Here is a 21,599-nt window from a genome sequence, read left to right as displayed (position 1 = left end):
GGGTTACAAGAATGATAACAATAAACTTGCTGAAATAATTCTCTGATCGTTCTATTCTTTCGTTGCTATCTAGGAAGCATGCAAGCTCCTATATATACTAAACCCTACTAAACTCACGGATGGACAGGCCCATACCGGAGATACAAAATGGACTAACTAACGAGCCCAATAGACGCAATACTTAACACAAAACACGACCCAACAGTGGGGTTTATTGGGTTGTAAACTCTTATATAAGGTCCTTGGAAGCTTTAAACCCCTTTAGCCTTGTCCCATAACAACTTAGATGCAACCATTAGGACCTATAACACTTATACAAAGTGTTTACATGTTCCTAAGTGTCCCAACTTATTTCATTAAGTTATTATTTGGCTAATTAGTTATATATATGCTTATTATATGATAACTAGGCTCGTGCATGTGAACAAGTCTCCGTTTGCCACCTAGCACGGTATCCGGCACTACAATCCAAACCACTCACCACAGGTGAGTTCATACCCCTTTAATTAACCTTTGAAATACTTTAAATGTTTTAAATACTTTATGGGGGGGGGGGAATACAAGTTAAATGCTTATAGTTATTGTATCAATCACATGTGATTACATTAATCATATGTGATTAATAACTAGAAAACCAATGATTTTATCACTGTTCAAATTGTTTATCAAACTGCTTTACTTCAAAATGTTTTACAAACTCTTTTACTTATCAAATGCTTTTATTAAACTTTGTTTTACTTCTTATAAATTGCATGCCCATATATGTATAGATATATAAGTAATGTTTAAAGGGCTTAGGAAGGCCATCCACCCTATTTCCTTTTTCTCGATTTGGATGTGGTCTGGTGGGATTTCGGGTGACCGTTCGAAGGTCATTTCAATATTAGTTATATATCAATTATACATATATAGACATAAAAGTACTTCCATATTCATGCTTACTATACACATCATTAGTAAGTTACCATCGGGGTAACACAGGATCATACTACTACAACTTCTAGATCAATGAGTCATTTCATTCATGAGTCTATACATTACATTACTATGAGAACATATACATTACATTACTACGAGAACATATACAACTATACTAGAAAGAGAACATATACAACTATACTAGGAGGAGAACATATACAACTATACTAGAACGAGAAACATTACACTACATATACAAGAATACATTAACAATTGTGATCCACTATATCGGAGCATGCCATAAATGTCATGGCCCGAGTTGTAGCCAAAATTCTATTCGAGGGAGAGCGTGAGTTTGCGTATAGATCTATACTGGATTGACTATCCTACACCTTGCTGCTAGCTACAGCCGGACCTGCAGGTCTGCGGGTGCCAAACGTCATTCCGTTATTACGACCATTCGTATGTCGTTGTTACCAGTCGATAGTATGGTGCAATTATCACATTATACCTTAATATAAATCCGGTTTAAGGTAGTTAGTACAACAGTAGTTCCTATAATACAAAACTACAGTACTACAATGATTTACGCATTACATATTTTTAGTGATTATTTCACTTAAACATTAATGTACAAACTATATTTGTTAAATGATAGTTACACTTGGGAAATTACACACTTTTACAACAAACGAGTATACAAACCAGTTAAGCCTTGGTAGAAGGCTACTTTAATAGAAAATATAGGTTTTTCTGAGAGATTCGAACTTTTACAAACACTTACATACATTTTACAAACTTACACTTAAGACACGTTCAAACGTTTTGATAACAAACATCGACACTAAAATACTTATGAACTCACCAACTTAATGCTGATAAACTCTTTCAAAATAACTTGTATTCTCAGGTCATTAGTAGACAGGTACCGATGCCAGCTTTTGAGAAGATGGAGCGCATTCAAGACTCATCATATTATTTTGATTTACATTATATTTTTGGTGTCTAAAACTGTACGGAACACGCTTGTATTAAAATTATATATTTAATGCAATGGATGATGTTGTTTGCTTATTTACATTTACTGTTGTGATACTGTACATGACGTCCTCCGCCCCAGAACGTTTCCGCTGTTCTTGGTTTTGGGGTGTGACAGATTGGTATTAGAGCCTTGTTTATAGTGAATCAAGTATTGAAACGACCCAAAAATTTCGTTTTTCAACATAACCAAAAACCATAATCTGAGTGTCATATCATAAAACCATACATGATGTATCTCAAAAAAATAATAAAACACTGTGCGGAAAACTGTATCATATCCATGTCATATAAAAATCAAGAACTAAAATCAACTCCCAGGATAAAAGCTGAAGCAGTGGTGTGTGCGATTCCATTAACCCGAGCTCTTCCCTCTGCTAGCGGAAGTACCTGAAACCAAAACTGAAACTGTAAGCACGAAGCTTAGTGAGCTCCCCCAAATTACCACATACCATATAATAATATATCAAGCACATACTGGGGCCTTGCCCCCTCCATCGGACCGAAGTCCGAAGCTGACTGACTGGGACCTTGTCCCCTACATCGGACCGAAGTCCGAAGCTCACATCAGACCGAAGTCCGAAGCTGACTGGGACCTTGTCCCCTACATCAAACCGGAGTCCGAAGCTGACATCGGACCGAAGTCCGAAGCTGACTGGGACCTTGTCCCCTACATCGAACCGGAGTCCGAAGCTGACATCGGACCGAAGTCCGAAGCTGACTGGGACCTTGTCCCCTACATCTAACCGAAGTCCGAAGCTGACATCGGACCGAAGTCCGAAGCTGACTGATCATAACATAAACGTATCACTTAACATGAACACACATAATCCTGTCTGAGCCACGAAGGTATCAAACATGCTAACTACTGCATCGGATAAAAATCCAGATACTACTGCTAGCTAAACGGGCCGGCATTGTGGCCTTAGACCCGTTCCTATTGAAAGGGAACTCACCTCGTGAACTGGCTGCTGAGTGAATAGCTCTGAGGGCTAACTGCTGCTGCTCCGGTATCTCCCCGGCTACAAGTCCATAAACACACTCAATCAAATACTAAACACTGCACTGGGTAAAATGACTCTTTTACCCTTGGCCAAAGTCAACTCTCGGTCAAAGTCAACCCACAGTTGACCTGACTCGCCGAGTTGGGCCGCCAACTCGCCGAGTCCCTATTCTCACTCCTCGACCCTACTCGCTGCTACTCGTCGAGTATGGCATCGACTCGACGAGTACTCATTCGATCCAAGAACTCAGACAATCTTCATCCGACTCGCCGAGTCATATGAACAACTTGTTGAGTTGTTCTTGAGCTTAAGAAGATTGCCTTAGACTCGTCGAGTTGTATGAACAACTCGCCGAGTCCCTCCATTACTGAGTCTACCTTCAAACTCGCTGAGTCCACTCCACTACTCACTGGGCCCACTCGACATCGCTCAAAAGGAAGAAATCGGGGACTCGCGACTCGACTCGCCGAGTCACCGCCATGCAACTATTCTACACTCGATTCTGCTCGAATCCAATACATACAAATGATAGATCTGAGTCCAATAAGCTGATTTACCACGTAAAGTTTCCAACTTTACGTGTACAAACACATGAACAAGGGAACAAAGGCTAAAAGATGCTTAAAAGGGGTAGATCTAGGGTCAATATGCAAAATAGCTCCATAAAGGCAATAGATCTGGGCTCTACAACTCCTAAATGAACAGATCTAAGGTTATCTCGGCATAAGAGAGCTTCCATACCAACATAAGGCTTTAAGAAGGCATTAACAAGATCTAAAAAAAAGGGGTTTAAGGCATAAAAGAGAAGGAAATCCGAAAATACCTCTAAGAGCTCTTGCTTTCCCTTGAATCTCTGCTCTACAATCCTTCTCCTTGTTCCTTTCTTCTTCTCCTTCTTCAAGCCTTCACAATAGCACACAAAATCACTTAGAATCACTCAAGAACGAATTAGGGTTTTCTCACAGATTTTGAGGGTGAAGGAGGCGAGATTGGGGCTATAAGGTGGCTTAAATAGTGGGCAACCCGGGGATTTAGGGTTTCTCCCAGACGGACAGACTCGCCGAGTCCAGAATATGGACTCGCTGAGTCGCCAGATAACACGTGCTCGAAAACCCAACCATACTCGGCGAGTCAGGCTATGAACTCGCCGAGTCCCTCTTATAAAACTTCAAAATAAATACCAAGGAATTATCATACCGGAGACGGGTCGTTACAAGTATATCAACCCATAAAAGATATACTAAACTATAAACCCATTAGGGATTAAAGCACACTGACCCAGAGTCTATACTTTAAATATTAAAATATTTAATTAAGTATACTAGTCTGCATTCATACTAAAATTAGTGTCACAATGACAAGAACAAAAGTATTACGATTGTTAAATATCACAAGTGAGCTCGGGGATGTATGGTCAGTCCTAGGAATGGCATAGCCTGATCAACTATGCTGGTCCGAGGAGTGATTAGCATATGCCTTAGAATGGTTGTGATGTGTTAACAAGTCTAAAAACTTACCAACAATACCACAAGAAGATCAGTAGAACTTAAACTTAAAATACTATAGGTGTATCTTGTACTACTAGTTACATGTATACTATATTCTTATACCTCTCTTCTCGCGTAGATTTAAATGGCTGGATTCCATCACGGCGACCCGTACTTTCCAAATGAAGGCAATGCCGGGTGGATCGAAGAAGAGCCCGAAGATGAGCATCCAATCCCTTTGGATGATCACCTCGCAGAAGGCTTTTCTGATGGATCTGACTCCGAGCCTGAAGTCAACAACCTACCGCTAGTAGGTCAAACCCCGAACAACAACCCCCGACCAGAGTATGCGGCCAGAGTGTGCGGCCTGGATGTGTGTGCCGTTGCACACAGGAGTGTGCGACCGTACAGAGGGTGTGTGCGGCCGCACACTCCTCGTTTATGATCCAAAAGTCGATTTTTAAGTGTTTTAAGACCCAAACCAATTTTAACTAGGATATAGGGGGTCAAACTCTCACTTTGGAGGGTCTTTACGGTGTGTACGGACACCTTATGAAGGTGTGCGGCCGTACACCTTCAAGTGATGAAGAACACGAAGAACAGTAAGAGTTTTAGGGTTAGATCAAGGTGTCTTAGTAGTATAACGAGCTAAATGATGGAGTACTCCACGTTTTTGAGGACCTTTGGAGTGTTCTTGGATGAGGATTCCAGAGAGAGAAACTAGAGAAAGAAAGTAGAGTGCAACCAAAAGAAATGAATGAGTGAAAGGTTCACCCTATATATATATATATATATATATATATATATATATATATATATATATATATATAGGGGTGAGTGTGCGGCTGGAAGATGGGTGTGTGGCCGCACACCCGTGTGTGCGGCCGTACACACCTCCCAAGAGGGTGTATGGCCCAGTTTTGTCCCTATACGACTTGTTGACTCATTCCTAATCTCATTCTTGGTTGTACTCAAGCTTAGAATACTTAAACGAACCCTTAAATGGCGTTAAAAGGTAACAAAATCGAGTTTAATATTAATAGAATTGACCAATCTTTACAGAATAAAAGTTTCGGGTTGTCACATCATCCCCCCGTTAGAGAGAATTTCGTCCCAAAATTCAAAAATAGATCACAAATCATGGATTTGGAAAAAGATGGGGGTACTTCTGTTTCATTGAATCCTCGCGCTCCCAAGTGAATTCAGGTCCTCGCTTGGCATTCCAACGAACCTTCACTATTGGGATGCGACTTTGCTTTGTTCGCTTGACCTCCCGGTCCATGATTTCGATTGGTTCTTCCATAGAGTTGAGGTTCTCATTGATTTTAATCTCATCGAGGGGAATTGTAAGGGTCTCGTCGGATAAGCACTTTTTAAGTTTCGAGACGTGGAAGACAGGATGAATGTTATTAAGCTCTTGATGTAAACGAGGTTTGTATGTCACATGACCGATCCTAGCAAGGATCTCGAAAGGTCCTATGTACCTCAGATTTAGCTTTCCACGCTTTCCAAAGCGTATCATGCCTTTCCAGGGTGAGACCTTCAGCAGAACATGGTCTCCAACCTGGAACTCCAAAGGTTTTCTTCATTTGTTGGCGTAGTTCTTTTGTCTATCTCGTGAGGCTTTCAGTCGTTCCCGGATTTGTACGATCTTTTCTGTAGTTTTGCGAATGATTTTTGGGCCTGTGAGAGTGCTGTTAGGGACTTGTCCCTTGGATAGCTGCGTGTCGCCTACCTCAGCCCGACATAGAGGGGATCTGCACTTACAACCATATAAGGATTCAAATGGTGCAACCTTGATACTGGTGTGGTAGCTGTTGTTGTAGGAGAATTCAACCAAGGGTAAATGGATGTCCCACGAGTTACCGAAGTCGATGGCACATGATCTCAACATGTCCTCCAAAGTCTGGATAGTTCTCTCACTTTGCCCGTCTGTCTGTGGATGGTAAGCTGTACTCATATCCAACTTAGTTCCAAGAGCTTTATGTAAGGACAAGCAAAACCTCGAAGTGAACCTGCTATCTCGATCGGAGATAATGGACACAGGCACACCGTGCAGTTGAACTGTCTCTTGAATGTAGATTAGTGTGAGTCTTTCCATCTTGAAAGTTTCTTTGATTGTCAGGAAATGAGTGGATTTTGTCAATCGGTCAACTATTACCCAGATGGTATCGTACCCACTCGGAGATTTGGGTAATTTGGTGAGAAAATCCATGGTAATCCTCTCCCACTTCCACTCAGGTATCTCTGGTTGCTGGAGCAGACCCGAGGGCTTCTGATATTCGACCTTCACCTTGGCGCAAGTCAGGCACTTGCCCATGAAGGTAGCGATCTCTGCTTTCATGTTTAGCCACCAATACAGTTTCTTGAGATCAAGGTACATCTTGTCCGAACCTGGATGGACATAGTATCTGGTCTTGTGAGCTTCATTCATGACAACCTCCTTGAAACCATTGAACTTTGGGGTCCAGATCCGGTCCATGAAATAATAGGCTCTGTCTCCCTTGATCTCTAGGTTCTTATCCATTACTCTCAAGGCTTTATCCGTCACATTTTTTGGTTTCAAGGGTTCCAGCTGAGCGTCTCGGATCTGTGCGAATAAGTGGGAATGGATAGTCATTGTTAGTTCCTTCACTTTACGACCTGAGTGATCCTTCCGGCTGAGGACATCCGCCACCACATTGGCCTTGCCGGGATGGTAGTGTATTTCGCACTCATAATCGCTGAGTAGCTCTACCCATCGTCGTTGCCTTATATTCAACTCCTTCTGGTCAAAAATGTGTTGCAGTATTTTATGGTCAGTGAAGATCGTGCACTTGGTTCCGTAGAGGTAATGTCTCCATATCTTTAAGATGAAGACCACTGCTCCCAAATCTAGGTCGTGAGTTGTGTAGTTGACTTCGTGTGCTTTCAGCTGTCTCGAGGGATAAGCAATGACTTTTCCTCGCTGCATGAGTACACAGCCTAGACCCTGATTGGATGCATCACAGTAGAAAACGAAGTCCTCTGTGCCTTCGGGCAGAGACAGGATACACATCCGAAAAGATCCATCATTCTTGACGGTAAGCTTGTTCAGTTCGCGATAGTTGATACACATCCGAAAAGATCCATCATTCTTTTTCACAAATAAAACCGGGGCTTCCCAGGGTGAGGAACTCGGTCTGATGAATCCTTTGCTGAGCAGCTCGTTGAGATGGCTGGACAGTTCTTGCATTTCAGCTGGCGCTAGACGGTAAGGAGATTTAGCTATAGGAGTAGCTCCGGGGATTAAGTCAATGCGAAAATCGACTTTTGTGTTTGGGAGGAATTCCCGGAAGATCTTCAGGAAAGACATCAGGAAAGTGGCAGACTTCGGGGATGCTCTCGAGGTCTTTAACTTCCTGTTTCTCGTTAACGACATGAGCTAGGAATGCATGACACTCCTTTTGTAGAAAATTTTGGGCTTTGATGCACGAAATGATGTGGAGGTTGGAACTGTGTTTATCGCCATAAATCATTAGGGTTTCACCAGAAGGAAGATTGAGGCAGATAAATTTTTGTAACAAAGGATATCAGCATGATTGGGGCTCAACCAATCCATGCCGATGATGACATTGAAGCTTTTTATGGAAACTGGCATAAGGTCGATGGGAAAAGAATGATCATTTAGGGTAAGGGTACAACCGATGAATATATCGTTAGTGCTCTCCTTCTCACCGTTAGCCATCTCGACAGTAAATGTTTTGGTTAGAGGTTGGGGTTTATGTTTGAGGAGATGTTTGAATGCATGGCTAATAAAACTTCGTTCCGCACCAGAATCGAAAAGAATGCATGCATAAGAGTTGTCGAGGAGGAACGTACCCGTGACAACGGTAGGGTCAGCGACTGCCTCCTCTTGCCCTAGTGCTAGAACTCTCCAGATGTTGCCAGTTGTTGTTGCTTTGGGGCAGTTTCTTTTACAATGCCCAACTTCCCCACAGCTATAGCAAGATTGACCAACACCTGATCCAGGTGCTTGATTGGTTGGTTGGGCTGGAGTTCTGCAGAAACGAGTTGTGTGTTCCTTCTTGCCACAAATTTTGCACAACATATCACGACACTGCCCATGACGATGAAGGTTACACTTGTCGCACTTTGGCAGATTTCTAGCATAACCACTGGTAGGTGCTTGAGTTGTAGGAGCAGCGACAGGAGTAGTGGCAGCGTGGACTGCCACAGTTTGCTGTTTCTTGGAGGGCTCCTGCGAAGACTGTCCCTTTCGCTGCTTCCATAACTTTCTTTTCTCGCCACTTCCTTTCGCTGGTTCGGGAGCAGTTGCTACTTTATCCAAATCAACCCGTGATCTATGAGAGTCTGCGCCAGGCATTTGGTGCTGTCGAAAGTGATTGGCCTAGCTGTAACAACCCGAAATTTCATGTCAATTCTTGTACCACAACTTGTAATTCGATCCGATCAACCAAATGTCATTTTCAATTTCGTTTCCAATATTCACCATTTTATTAAGTCATTAATTTATATTGATTTAAAATGACTTAATGGGTGTCTTAATACATTTAGAAATCATTTTAACACCCAACTTTAGTGATAGGAATATTTCTAGAAATTAACATATCGGGTTACGATAACTCAATCGGGTACGACCAAAAACCTCATTTAACGTCGGTATCGGGTAGAATTTTATCGTGTCAAATTCCCGAACACTATATAAACATGATTTAGACTCCATTTGAAGCCTTTGGCCAAATTCATACTAAACTCTTACAACCTCTCTCCTCCAAGCTAGAATTAAGGTCCAAATCACAAGTTTAAGGCTTCAAATCTTTAAGGTAACCTCTCTAGCATGTTATTCATCATCTTTAGCCTTCAAATTGATGAATTAATTGAGTTTTGGGGTCAAGAACATGAGTTTACGGCCAAGGAGCAAGCTTGGGCCGTAAACTCCATTTTATGGGGTTTTAAGCTCTTAAACTCCTTCCAAAACTCAATTGGACTTTAGATATGGCTAAGGGACTTCAAGTTATGGACTTAGAACATGTAAATCTTTGATTTTGAAGACTTTGAAGGAGTTTACGGCCAAGGCATAATCTTAGGCCGTAAACTCATGTTAATGGGGTTTTTCATGCCCTTAAACCCTTCCAAATCACATCTATGGCTTAGATATGAATTATAGGACCTTGGTATTAGCATTTGGACACTTGAAACATGATTTTTGGGGGACTTAGATGAGTTTACGGCCAAGGATAGTGCTTGGGCCGTAAACTCCCCAAAACTTGACATAAAACCATTTCTAAGGTGTTAGAAAGCCATCCAACACCACCAAAAGCTTTGGAATAAATCAAGGGACCAACCAAAAATACTTTAAAGGCCTTAAACACATCTTTTATGGGGTTTTTAAGAGTTTAAGGCCAAGACATGTTCTTGGGCCGTAAACTCCAAAATCTTTAGTGTTAGAATGCAAACTAAACACCCCTACAGCCTTTAGATGAATTTTAGAAGCCATTCTATGCTAGTTTCAGGCCTTGAAACACTTTGTAGCTTGTTATATTAGAGTTTACGGCCATGAAGGGGGTTTCATGGGCCGTAAACTCCATAAATCCCTTATATGTCACTTGCAAACTCATTTCTAGGCTTATGGGAATTTTTAGAATCACATGTGATTTGTTTTAACAACATTTAACATCATTTTCATAAGGATTAAGGAGTTTACGGCCAGGAGCCTATGCTAGGCCGTAAACTCCCATAAAATTTATCATTTTAGTGATTTCAATCCATTCCATGCATTTAGAACAAAGCCTAGAATCATTTCCCATGTCCATGTAAGCCATTTAAGCCATTTAATCACCCAAAACCACACCCACATGAGTTTACGGCCATAAACTCATGTATGTGTGTGTTTTGTGGTTGTAAACTCATCTAAATGTTTACTTATGGAGAGTAAACTCAAGTCCCAAGTCCCTAGTGCCTTTACAAGTCCTTAAACGCCACCCGGGTCACTCCAAACGCTCATTTTAAGGTGTTTGACCTCATTGGAGTGTAATGTTCCATATGATTAGTGAATATATCCCTAATTGTATATATATGGACCTTATTTCATTTTACATAGGGTCATCGCGAGTAATCAAACCCCGAACCAATGTCTAGCATTCGAAACCGATACGTTTCCGAGTTCGGTGAGTTCATACCCCTACCCTTTTTCACTGTTTTCACTGTTTTTAGGGGGGGAACACAAGCAAAGTACAAGGAAATTCTTGTACTCAAAACATGTTTTCAGATGTGTGTTTATTAATTCATATGCTTTTGTTACTGATTACCACAACTGATAACCATTTGAACATGCAGATCACGTAACATATATTTGTGAATTAGGTCTTTAAATTGTTATGTTTTACATATATTTCACAAATGATTTTCCACAATTTATCAGTTAAAAGCATTACATAAGACATTTGAATATAATACCTGTACACTGTTTTGTCCTCGGTAACACTCCACACATATACGCGAGTGGAGGACTATCATATTATTACTAGTAAATTTGTTAATCCTGTATAATTGGAGACACGTCCTTGGAGAACACTCCACCAGGGTACGCGAGTGGAGGACTACACCCATAACCAGAATCTCTGGTATTTAGAGAGCGTGACTTGAGTGTATAGATCTATACGGGGCTGACTACCCCACACCTGGCTGCTAGCTACAGCCGAACCGAAATGGTTCAAGGGTGACGAAAGTCATAAGTATGTGGACGACTTATTGCCACATGTGGACTACTTATTGCCACAGATTTTAGTCTATTGTATGGTTATGGAACTCGCAATTAGGATAACAGAGATTTACATATAGTAATAATGAATCACTTTATACATCTTTTACATCCTTCACATCTTTCGTAACACTGTAACTAACATTCAGGAAAGTACGGGACTTTCCTGGGGAAAACATGGAAACCAATCACAATTGCATCTTTTACATCTTTACATCGTTTACATTTGAATCCAACATGCAGGAAAGCATGGGGCTTTTCTGGGTAACACTTACCTAACTAGAAAGAATAACGAACTGGATAACATTACATCTTTTACAATTTGTAATACACAATAAGGAAAGTATGGGACTTTCCTGGTAACACATGATAAGCAAACAGATCAGTTTAATCAGTCATATAACCAACTATACATTTTTACATGAATAAACATATTTTCAAAGTATAAACTTATCATACCTTTCATTTGTGAATCAATAAATAACTATTAAGAAAATATGGGATTTTCTTGGTACATTCGATATTACAGAAACAGAAAGGAAACTCGAATCATATTCATAAACAAAACCGCTTATGAACTCACCAGCTTTATGCTGATTTTCAAACCGCTTGTGTTCTCAGGTCAATGTTAGAACAGGTACCCGGAGATTTCTCTTGATCAGAAGATGGAGTACATGAAGATCCGTTTCTTTTGTCTATATATACTATGTATCACAACTGTACAAACTTTACTTTTGAAACAACTGTAAAACTTTATTATGTAATGTAATGGTTGTTCTACTTTACTTACTATGTGCATTGGATTTGATACTCAACGTGGAGTCAACCCCGGAAATGTTTCCGCCTTCGGTTTTCGGGGTGTGACAGATTGGTATCAGAGCCCTTGTTTATAGTGAATAAAGTATACCAAACCTTACATGGTATAAAACTATAAACACTAAAGGGCCTAAGTGCTCTGAAATAAAAGTATCTCCAGACTATAAGTAATTTTCAAAAATATACAAGTATACCGAACCGTCGAGATTCGTATATATAAGTAGAACAAAACATAAGTAAATGGGTGCTGTGTATTGCAGTTAAACCTGGGCAGTTATGTAGTCGTGTCTAGGGTCAATATAGCCTGGCCAACTATATTCATTCGAGACACGACCAACATGTGCCTAGGAGTGATTGTGGTACGTGGCATGCCTAAAACTTACCCAATATCCCAAACAACAAATCGTCGCTGCAGCGAACCATGAAATACTATGGGAGTATTTCTCGAGCCGATCCTCTGTAGAAATCCTCGTATACGTGTTATTCCTTGATCATTCCTCAAGCGATAAAATGTTCTATCTTGATAACTCCTTTCTTCTTATCGCTTTGTATGATGCTATATTTGCCTTGATGAGAAATCTCCTGTCCCATATCTCTTGATTCAATTCAGAGGACTTATGATCCTCTCTTTCCTGATCTTTTTAGATCAAGATGCCTCCAAGAAAGAGACCCATCTCAACGAACAACAGCAACCCTCCTCCGCCACCACCTCCTATTCAGATTGATTTGGAAACACTTCAGGCAACCATTTCCGCTACCATATCAGCTCTCTTACCTCAACTGAACTCTGGGGGTTCGGGAGGTGAAACCCAAAACCCAGATGGTAGTCAGGGGCACCAAAGAGGAAATTCTTATAAGGATTTCATGAACGCAAAACCAACATCCTTTAATGGCACTGGAGGTGTCATTTCCTTATCCCGATGGTTCGAGAAAATTGAATCCATCTTCGAAATCTGTGCTTGTGCAGAGTCTGATAAAGTTAAGTTTGCGGCTTGTACCTTCGAAGATAAAGCCTTGACTTGGTGGAATGGCCGAGTCAAATCTCTGACCTTACCTGTAGCAAATGCCATGGGCTGGGAAGCCATGAAAGAACTTCTCCTTGCTGAGTACTGCCCCCGTGGTGAAATGAAAAAATTAGAGCACGAGCTTTGGAATTTGAAGATGATAGGTTCTGACATTGCTCCGTATACTTCCCGATTCGATGATCTCGCACTTCTCTGCCCGGGATTAGTCACTCCTAAAAATAAAAAGATCGAAAGGTTTGTTTGGGGATTATCTCAACCGACAAAGAGTCATGTTTTGGCTGCTCGTCCGAATACTTACGATAGTGCCAAGACTTTAGCTCAAATTCTGATTGATCACAGCGATGACATTAAGGAAATCACTACCACTTCTGAGCCGACTCAAAGGAGTGATGAAAAGAGGAAATTCTGGAAGAAAAAGAAGGGTCAATCTTCTCAAGGATCTTCCAAGAAACAACAGACGGTAGCAGTCCATGCTGCTACTGTTACTCCTGTCACTGCAGTTTCTGTTATGGGATCCACAGCTTCAACTCCTACCAGTAAATATGCTGGTAACCTTACCCTGTGTGACAAGTGTAAATACCATCATCATCCTGGTCCTTGCCGAGAATTGTCTTGCACCAGCTGTGGTAAGAAAGGGCACACGGTTCGGTTCTGCAGAACTCCTACTCAATCAGCCAATCAATCATCGGGAGCAGGTGTTAGTCAAGCCTGCTACAACTGTGGAGAAGTTGGGCATTTCAAAAGGAACTGTCCCAAGAAATCAACTGCTGATAACACTAGAAGGATTCTAACCATGGGACGAGAGGAAGCGGTAGCTGATCCCACTGTTGTTTCGGGTACGTTCCTTCTCGACAACTCATATGCTAGTATACTTTTCGATTTGGGTGCTGAAAGGAGTTTTGTTAGTCATGCATTTAAACATAATTTAAAACCAAATCCTCAACCATTAACTGAAACGTTTACTGTCGAGATGGCTAACGGTGAGAAAGAACGCGCTAGCGATATATTCATAGGTTGTACGCTTACCTTAAACAATCACTCATTTCCTATAGATCTCATGCCCGTCTCCATTAAGAGCTTTGATGTTATCATTGGCATGGATTGGTTGAGTCCCAATCATGCTGACATTCTTTGTTACGAAAAAGCTATCCGTCTCAATTTTCCTTCGGATCAAACTCTGGTAAGCTATGGCGACAAACCCAGTTCCAATCTTCATATCATCTCTTGCATCAAAGCTCGAAAGCTTCTCCGAAAGGAGTACGTTGCATTCTTAGCTCATGTGATCAACAAGGATCAAGAAGTTAAAAACCTCGCGAGCATTCCCGAGGTCTGCAATTTTCCCAATGTGTTCCCTGAAGAGCTTCCAGGAATTCCTCCCGAACGTCAGGTCGAGTTCCGTATTGACCTAATTCCTGGAGCTACTCCCATAGCAAAATCTCCGTATCGTCTAGCTCCAGCAGAAATGCAGGAGTTATCTAGTCAACTCAATGAGTTGCTAAGTAAAGGATTCATTAGGCCAAGTTCCTCACCCTGGGGAGCTCCGGTTCTGTTTGTCAAGAAGAAAGATGGATCCTTTCGGATGTGCATCGACTATCGTGAACTGAACAAATTAACCGTTAAGAATCGATATCCTCTTCCACGTATAAATGACCTCTTCGATCAACTTCAGGAGTCAGCTACTTTTCTAAGATAGACCTTCGGTCAGGTTACCATCAGTTGCGAGTTCATGAAACTGATGTGCCCAAAACAGCTTTTAGGACTCGGTATGGACACTACGAGTTCGTAGTGATGCCCTTCGGTCTAACCAATGCACCGGCTGTGTTCATGGACCTTATGAACCGGGTGTGCCGTCCCTTCTTAGACAAATTCGTCATCGTGTTCATTGACGACATCCTCGTTTACTCCCGAAGCGAAGAGGACCACAAACAACACTTGAGGCTAGTGTTGGAGACCCTTAGATCCGAAAAACTATACGCGAAATTTTCCAAATGTGAATTCTGGATACGGAAGGTAACTTTCCTCGGTCATGTGGTAAGTGAGGAAGGTATTCATGTAGATCCTTCCAAGATCAAAGCAATAGAGAATTGGTTGGCACCAAAAACGCCCACAGAGATTCGTCAATTCTTGGGTCTCGCTGGCTACTATCGACGATTCATTCAGAATTTTTCCAAAATCGCCAAACCTTTAACCACTCTAACACAGAAAGGTGTACCCTTTTGTTGGAGTGATAAGCAAGAAACTGCATTCCAAACGTTGAAGAAAGCCTTATGTAGCGCTCCTGTTCTGTCTCTGCCTGAAGGGACAGAGGATTTCGTCGTCTACTGCGATGCGTCTAATCAAGGTTTAGGCTGTGTGCTTATGCAAAGAGGAAAGGTGATTGCTTACGCCTCAATGCAGTTGAAGGCACACGAGGTTAACTATACTACGCACGACTTGGAACTAGGATCTGTAGTCTTTGCATTAAAGATTTGGAGACATTATCTCTACGGAACCAAGTGCACAATCTTCACTGATCACAAGAGCCTACAACACATCTTTAATCAAAAAGACTTAAATATGAGGCAACGACGATGGGTTGAATTACTCAGTGATTATGAGTGTGAAATCCGTTACCACCCCGGCAAAGCCAACGTGGTAGCAGATGCCCTTAGCCGAAAGGATAGTGCAGACCACAAAGTGAAGAACCAGACGATGACCATCCATTCCAACCTACCCAAGCAAATCCGAGAAGCTCAGTTAGATACCCTGAAACCTGAGAACGTGCCAGCGGAAGCTTTGAGAGGAATGGAAAAGAAACTTGAGATCAGAGGTGACGGAGTTCACTGTTTCATGAATCGAATCTGGATCCCCAAGTCCAGAGGATTCAGAGAAATAGTCATGGAAGAAGCGCACAAAACTAAATACTCTGTTCACCCAGGTTCTGATAAGATGTACTTGGATCTCAAGAAACAATATTGGTGGCCAAACATGAAAGCTGAGATAGCTACGTTCGTGGGCAAGTGCTTGACTTGCGCCAAAGTCAAAGTCGAACATCAGAAACCTTCAGGTCTGCTTCAACAACCCGAAATCCCCGAGTGGAAATGGGAGATGATTACCATGGACTTCATCACCAAACTACCCAAGTGCTTGAATGGGAATGATACCATTTGGGTGATTGTTGATCGTTTGACAAAATCCGCTCACTTCATTCCAATTAAAGAATCATTCAAAATGGAAAGACTTGCGCGAATCTACATCCAGGAGGTAGTACGTCTACACGGTGTACCTGTATCCATTATCTCTGATCGAGATAGCAGGTTTACCTCCAGATTCTGGCAATCCCTTCAGAAAGCCCTTGGAACCAAACTTGATATGAGCACGGCATATCATCCTCAAACCGATGGACAAAGTGAAAGAACAATTCAAACCCTGGAAGACATGCTTAGGGCATGTGTCATCGACTTTGGAAAATCATGGGATACACATCTATCCTTGATCGAATTCTCATACAACAACAGTTACCACACCAGTATTAGGGCTGCTCCATTCGAAGCCCTATACGGTCGTAAGTGCAGATCCCCTCTGTGCTGGGTCGAGGTGGGGGATACACATTTAGCCAGGAATCGAGTTCCCGACAGTGCTTTCACTGGTCCTGAAATCATCCGCGAAACCACCGAAAGGATCATTCAAATCCGTAACCGACTGAAAGCCTCACGTGATCGTCAAAAGAGTTACGCTGATAATCGTCGGAAACCCCTTGAATTCCAGGTTGGAGATCGGGTTCTGTTAAAAGTCTCGCCCTGGAAAGGCACTGTACGTTTTGGTAAACGTGGGAAACTTAATCCAAGGTACATTGGACCCTTTGAGATTCTCTCCAGGATCGGTCCAGTTGCCTATAAACTTCATTTACCTCACGAGCTCAGTAACATTCATCCTGTCTTCCATGTTTCAAATCTCAAAAAGTGCCTATCCGATGAAACCCTAACGATTCCATTAGACGAGATCGAAATCAATGAAAACCTTAACTTTGTGGAGGAACCAATCGAAATCATGGATCGAGAAATCAAACGTACGAAACAGAGTCGCATCCCGTTGGTGAAGGTTCGCTGGAATGCCAAGCGAGGACCAGAGTTCACTTGGGAGCGAGAAGATTCGATTAAACAAAAATATCCACAACTCTTTTCTAATCCATGATTTGCATCTTGTCTTGTGTCTTAAACTTTGAATTTCGGGACGAAATTCCCTCTAACAGGGGGATAATGTAACAACCCGAAATTTCATGTCAATTCTTGTACCACAACTTGTAATTCGATCCGATCAACCAAATGTCATTTTCAATTTCGTTTCCAATATTCGCCATTTTATTAAGTCATTAATTTATATTGATTTAAAATGACTTAATGGGTGTCTTAATACATTTAGAAATCATTTTAACACCCAACTTTAGTGATAGGAATATTTCTAGAAATTAACATATCGGGTTACGATAACTCAATCGGGTACGACCAAAAACCTCATTTAACGTCGGTATCGGGTAGAATTCTATCATGTCAAATTCCCGAACACTATATAAACATGATTTAGACTCCATTTGAAGCCTTTGGCCAAATTCATACTAAACTCTTACAACCTCTCTCCTCCAAGCTAGAATTAAGGTCCAAATCACAAGTTTAAGGCTTCAAATCTTTAAGGTAACCTCTCTAGCATGTTATTCATCATCTTTAGCCTTCAAATTGATGAATTAATTGAGTTTTGGGGTCAAGAACATGAGTTTACGGCCAAGGAGCAAGCTTGGGCCGTAAACTCCATTTTATGGGGTTTTAAGCTCTTAAACTCCTTCCAAAACTCAATTGGACTTTAGATATGGCTAAGGGACTTCAAGTTATGGACTTAGAACATGTAAATCTTTGATTTTGAAGACTTTGAAGGAGTTTACGGCCAAGGCATAATCTTAGGCCGTAAACTCATGTTAATGGGGTTTTTCATGCCCTTAAACCCTTCCAAATCACATCTATGGCTTAGATATGAATTATAGGACCTTGGTATTAGCATTTGGACACTTGAAACATGATTTTTGGGGGACTTAGATGAGTTTACGGCCAAGGATAGTGCTTGGGCCGTAAACTCCCCAAAACTTGACATAAAACCATTTCTAAGGTGTTAGAAAGCCATCCAACACCACCAAAAGCTTTGGAATAAATCAAGGGACCAACCAAAAATACTTTAAAGGCCTTAAACACATCTTTTATGGGGTTTTTAAGAGTTTACGGCCAAGACATGTTCTTGGGCCGTAAACTCCAAAATCTTTAGTGTTAGAATGCAAACTAAACACCCCTACAGCCTTTAGATGAATTTTAGAAGCCATTCTATGCTAGTTTCAGGCCTTGAAACACTTTGTAGCTTGTTATATTAGAGTTTACGGCCATGAAGGGGGTTTCATGGGCCGTAAACTCCATAAATCCCTTATATGTCACTTGCAAACTCATTTCTAGGCTTATGGGAATTTTTAGAATCACATGTGATTTGTTTTAACAACATTTAACATCATTTTCATAAGGATTAAGGAGTTTACGGCCAGGAGCCTATGCTAGGCCGTAAACTCCCATAAAATTTATCATTTTAGTGATTTCAATCCATTCCATGCATTTAGAACAAAGCCTAGAATCATTTCCCATGTCCATGTAAGCCATTTAAGCCATTTAATCACCCAAAACCACACCCACATGAGTTTACGGCCGTAAACTCATGTATGTGTGTGTTTTGTGGTTGTAAACTCATCTAAATGTTTACTTATGGAGAGTAAACTCAAGTCCCAAGTCCCTAGTGCCTTTACAAGTCCTTAAACGCCACCCGGGTCACTCCAAACGCTCATTTTAAGGTGTTTGACCTCATTGGAGTGTAATGTTCCATATGATTAGTGAATATATCCCTAATTGTATATATATGGACCTTATTTCATTTTACATAGGGTCATCGCGAGTAATCAAACCCCGAACCAATGTCTAGCATTCGAAACCGATACGTTTCCGAGTTCGGTGAGTTCATACCCCTACCCTTTTTCACTGTTTTCACTGTTTTTAGGGGGGGAACACAAGCAAAGTACAAGGAAATTCTTGTACTCAAAACATGTTTTCAGATGTGTGTTTATTAATTCATATGCTTTTGTTACTGATTACCACAACTGATAACCATTTGAACATGCAGATCACGTAACATATATTTGTGAATTAGGTCTTTAAATTGTTATGTTTTACATATATTTCACAAATGATTTTCCACAATTTATCAGTTAAAAGCATTACATAAGACATTTGAATATAATACCTGTACACTGTTTTGTCCTCGGTAACACTCCACACATATACGCGAGTGGAGGACTATCATATTATTACTAGTAAATTTGTTAATCCTGTATAATTGGAGACACGTCCTTGGAGAACACTCCACCAGGGTACGCGAGTGGAGGACTACACCCATAACCAGAATCTCTGGTATTTAGAGAGCGTGACTTGAGTGTATAGATCTATACGGGGCTGACTACCCCACACCTGGCTGCTAGCTACAGCCGAACCGAAATGGTTCAAGGGTGACGAAAGTCATAAGTATGTGGACGACTTATTGCCACATGTGGACTACTTATTGCCACAGATTTTAGTCTATTGTATGGTTATGGAACTCGCAATTAGGATAACAGAGATTTACATATAGTAATAATGAATCACTTTATACATCTTTTACATCCTTCACATCTTTCGTAACACTGTAACTAACATTCAGGAAAGTACGGGACTTTCCTGGGGAAAACATGGAAACCAATCACAATTGCATCTTTTACATCTTTACATCGTTTACATTTGAATCCAACATGCAGGAAAGCATGGGGCTTTTCTGGGTAACACTTACCTAACTAGAAAGAATAACGAACTGGATAACATTACATCTTTTACAATTTGTAATACACAATAAGGAAAGTATGGGACTTTCCTGGTAACACATGATAAGCAAACAGATCAGTTTAATCAGTCATATAACCAACTATACATTTTTACATGAATAAACATATTTTCAAAGTATAAACTTATCATACCTTTCATTTGTGAATCAATAAATAACTATTAAGAAAATATGGGATTTTCTTGGTACATTCGATATTACAGAAACAGAAAGGAAACTCGAATCATATTCATAAACAAAACCGCTTATGAACTCACCAGCTTTATGCTGATTTTCAAACCGCTTGTGTTCTCAGGTCAATGTTAGAACAGGTACCCGGAGATTTCTCTTGATCAGAAGATGGAGTACATGAAGATCCGTTTCTTTTGTCTATATATACTATGTATCACAACTGTACAAACTTTACTTTTGAAACAACTGTAAAACTTTATTATGTAATGTAATGGTTGTTCTACTTTACTTACTATGTGCATTGGATTTGATACTCAACGTGGAGTCAACCCCGGAAATGTTTCCGCCTTCGGTTTTCGGGGTGTGACACTAGCAGCCAAGACATTTCCTTGAGTTGGGGGTGTCAATCCCCAAATGTATCTCTCTATCTTCTTATTTTCTGGGGTGACCATTCCCGGGAAAAGAAGTGCTAAGTCTTCAAACCTAGAAGTGTAGGCAGCAATGTCGGAACCGTTCATTTTTAGGTTCCAGAGTTTGTGCTCCAGCTTCTGCATTTCGCCCCGTGGGCAGTACTCAGCAAGCATGAGCTCCTTCAAGCTCTCCCAACCCATAGCATTTGCTACTGGCAGGGTTACGGATTTGACCTGACCATTCCACCAGGTCAATGCTCTGTTGGTGAAAGTGCAAGCGGCGAATTTCACCTTGTTGGCTTCGAAACAAGAGCAAATTTCGAAGACAGACTCGATCTTTTCGAACCAACGAGTCAAGGCAATAACACCTCCATTGCTGTTGAAAGACGTGGGTTTTGCATTCATGAAGTCCTTGTAGGAGCACTCCTTTTGGTTCCGTTGACCACCTTCATGATTTTGGGAATGAATACCACTCCCAGAGCCACCAGAGCCACCAGGATTAATTTGTGACAAAGCAGCAGTCACATCGGCGGTAACGACTACCTGGAACATAGCGGGATCGAACTGAGGAGGTGGTGGTGGTGTTGGATCCGTCGAGGAATTGTTGTTATTTTTGTTGGGTCTTTTCTTTGGAGCCATCTAGTTCTAAAAATAGTCAGGAAGGAGAGGATGGTAAGTCCTCTAGAATCGAAACAAGAGATATGAAGCAAGATATATCTCAATATGATAACTACAGTGTTCTACTAAGCGATAAACAAGGTAAAAGCTACCAACGCAAATAAGTTATCGCTAAAAGGAATGAGTGGAAACACTTGGAAATGAATCCCATCAAGGGATTTGACTCTAGTAAAATACTCCTATAGTATTTTATGTTTTGTTGTACCGATATCTAGTTGTATGGATACTTGGTAAGTTTTAGGCCTGCTGCGACACCACGGTCACTCCCAAGCACATGTTGGTCATGTCTTAAATGAGTATAGTTGATTAGGCTATATTGACCCTAGACATGATTACATAACTGCCCAGGTTTATCCGCAATGTCCAACATCCAAATA

The sequence above is a fragment of the Lactuca sativa genome, chromosome 6, assembly GCF_002870075.4.
Source record: "Lactuca sativa cultivar Salinas chromosome 6, Lsat_Salinas_v11, whole genome shotgun sequence".
NCBI classification, from domain to species: domain Eukaryota; kingdom Viridiplantae; phylum Streptophyta; class Magnoliopsida; order Asterales; family Asteraceae; genus Lactuca; species Lactuca sativa.
Note: the sequence above shows the minus strand (reverse complement) of the source record.